This window comes from Triturus cristatus, chromosome 4_2 (genome assembly GCF_964204655.1).
Source record: "Triturus cristatus chromosome 4_2, aTriCri1.1, whole genome shotgun sequence".
In the NCBI taxonomy this organism is placed as follows: domain Eukaryota; kingdom Metazoa; phylum Chordata; class Amphibia; order Caudata; family Salamandridae; genus Triturus; species Triturus cristatus.
Genome location: NC_140586.1, coordinates 625763953 through 625767070, shown reverse-complemented (window position 1 = coordinate 625767070; position 3118 = coordinate 625763953). Strand labels below are relative to the sequence as shown.

General features: G+C 46.5%; 1 long non-coding RNA gene across 1 annotated transcript; it reads right to left on the bottom strand.

Moving 5' to 3' along the window:
* Positions 1 to 1638: 1638 nt before the first annotated feature.
* On the bottom strand, positions 1639 to 2885 carry LOC146834766 (uncharacterized). The gene is made up of 4 exons (XR_014960336.1): positions 2831 to 2885; positions 2245 to 2350; positions 2060 to 2151; positions 1639 to 1966 (listed from the first exon to the last, which is right to left on the bottom strand). It is a non-coding gene; the product is annotated as an uncharacterized LOC146834766 (long non-coding RNA).
* Between the last annotated feature and the right edge of the window lie 233 nt (positions 2886 to 3118).

Here is a 3118-nt window from a genome sequence, read left to right as displayed (position 1 = left end):
CATTTGCAAGTAGAGTGGAGGGAGGAGATAGCACCTGGGAGGGAATAGGGATGTGCCTGCCTACCACAATGCTGGCTCCACCTCCTGCTGGGCGGCTGACGGCTCTGCCCCTCACTCTGAAAGGAAAGAAGAAGCCAGGAAAACAAAGTGCTCCAGCAACACCCAGAACTGGATCAGACCGGGCTCAGGACCCACTTGCACAAAGACTTCAAAGACTTTTAGGGGTATAAGTAAAAGACCCCTGACAACAGATTTTTAGATTCTACAATCAAGAGGAACCTCTGCTGAAAGACGGACTGCTGAAGGACTGAAGGAAGATTGCCTTGCTGTGTGCTCTAAGGGCTGACCTGTTCTGCTGTGCTACTGAAGCTGAGGAGGAGAAGGGGGCCTTGCTGTGTGCTGTGCCCCTGCCTACCTGACCTAACAAGACTTTGCTGTGTGCTGTGTCTTCGACTTTGAATCTCCAAGGGCCTGAGAAGAGCTGGCCTCCTGTTTTGCAACCCAGGGACATAAAGGTTGCCAAGACTGAAAGACTCTGCTGTGTCCCCCCTGTGCTGCTGTGTGCTGCAAGGACCGTGGGCTGTTTCTACCAAGTTTCCAAGCATCTGCCCCGGGAAGTGCGCTGGCTGCTCTCTGTTTTGCTGGAGAGTGCCGCGCTGATCTTAGCCTGACACCGGTTGCCCCATTGAGAAGACCGACGTGCTCATCGGCACGTGTATTGCTGTGGCCGCAGGATTGTGAGCGTCCCCTGTGCTAACCGAGCCACTGTGAGGCTTGGTGGCGTCCCGATCGACCCGCTGACACGGGGCGCCGTGGAATACCCTGCCCGCAATTCACCGCCGCAGCCCGGGGGCCTGAAACAGATCAGAAGCTGCACTTCCCCGCTCTGCGAAGCCGCGGAGGAAAGAACGAGGAGGCCGCGACCTGATTGGTTGCTGGTGGAGGCTTGGCCGGAGGAGCCCCGCTGCGAGTGGCTGACTACGGTGACATCTAACACCGTCACTAGGGGCTCGTCGAGGGAGCCGCGACCGGATTGGTCCATCGCTCGGGAGCTGTGGAAGCCCTGCACCGGACAGCTTGAGAGAAGCGCTTTAGTTATAAGCGCAGAGACACCGCTAGAGGAACGTGGCTATTTAAACACTGAGAGCCTACGAACGTATTCTTTTTCTTTGACTACGAAGTCACACAAGAGACTAGAGACTATCTTCTTACGATCCTGACAACCCAAGAAAGTGATTAATGTGCAACCCTTTGATAATTTGATTTCCACTGCTGAAACTAGATAAAGGTATATTTTTTGATATACTCACCTGTGTGGTCTACGTTTGTGGGCTACTAGGGGGGTCATTGTAGTGGTTACGTGCAAATACTTTACACATTGCCTTGGGGATAAGCCTGTCTGCTCGAGCCAAGCTACCTAGAGGGTGCGTTAAAGCAAAGGGTAAACCCAAAAATCGCTGGGACCTGGGTATTTAGACAGTATAAGGGAAAGATGGTCCCAGAATATATAAACTTTTTAGAGTTAACACAGAATCGATATCAAAGGATACAAAAAAATGATGTCAAAGTGTTATTTAATCACACGTTGGCAAGATACACATTTTTATAAATAGATTAGGCATTTGTCAAATCGTGCGGGGTGCCATGGGAAGGAAGGGGGTAGTGAATTCAGGTGAGGTAAAAGGGGGAAGTGACATATAAATTATATCAAACTGTCACAACTTAATTGTAAGGCAAAACAATTTTTAAGCCACAAAATCCAGACGAAGTTCATTAGTTTGAATATAGATTGTTTACAAAAACCATGTACAAAACAGAAGAACACAGTGTAAGTTACACTGTTGAGAGTACTGGCAATATCATATTGTCGACGTTTCGACCCCAAGACATGGGTAGGTTAGTTGGCTCCTTACTAACGGGGTCTTCTTCAGGACAAGGGTGATGGTGTAACACGGAGGAATGGCACCTACAATGATATTAAATCAGTGTTACAAAAGAATTTCGGGTCCCACCAGGGAAAGTGAAAGGGACTCATTAAGGAAGTAATCGCTATATTTACCATATTCAAAGGTGGACATATAGTCAATGTTGACTTGGCGTCAAATGGCGCAGGGGCAGATAGGCTCCAATTGAGGGTGGGGTGAGTGACACCTACAAAGAATTATGAGGTGTCATTATAATGATCCACAAAATAAATAAAGGATTCATTGAAAATCACAAAAAACCGGAGAGAGAGTGACTTACTCATTTATGATCAAAGTCGCACCGGAGAAATTAATACCTCCAAAGTCACACGCCGTGGCGCACCATCGGTGGGAAAAGTGAAATTAATCACAACGAAATTAAGCCTCTAAAAATAAAGTGAAAGAACGGCAATGTAAAAACACTTAAAACCCAAACCTAGAGGAAATACAGCGCAAGGGACAAGGTACCAAGAGCTATCATCAGCAAAAGAAAGTTCATTAGATTTGAGACTAAACAGCACACTCGACATGAGACCCACCAGATAAGCTACGGGTCGCAGTGGGAAAGGCAACAGCCAGAGATCTATACCCTTGTTTAAGGAGTAATATATTACGAATATGCAAGTAGGGTCATGTATACAGGTCGAGCCTCAATGAGGAAACCATTACTCAGAAGAGAAAGCGGATTGTCAAACAGAGAATATCGAGCAAGAGTATAAATTCACCATAAGCAAAGAAAAATGTGTACTTTTAAATCAAACTGAGTGCCAAAAATGCTAAACAGACTTAACCCTCGACCATTTAATCTTACACGGAATTAAATCGAACAGCTAAAAACCAACGTACAGGGGGAGAGCATCCCTTACCGTGGGCAGCAGCAGCAAAGGCTGTCCTCATAGTTTGTCAACAAAGCACTAAATCAACACTGAGTGATCGTTAAAATGGAGAGGCCCGGGCCACATGACGTGCAGCACGGCGCAGACGCTAGATGCTTGCAGTCAAAATGTATTAGAAGAAAGACAACAGAGGTTGTTTTCTTCCGAATAGTTAAAGGATATTACATTAATACATTTCTAAAAAAATACATTTCTAAAAAAAGGGGGGAGGTTGGGCCCGTGTAACTCAGGGATAATCAGGACAATTCTACACTTTTC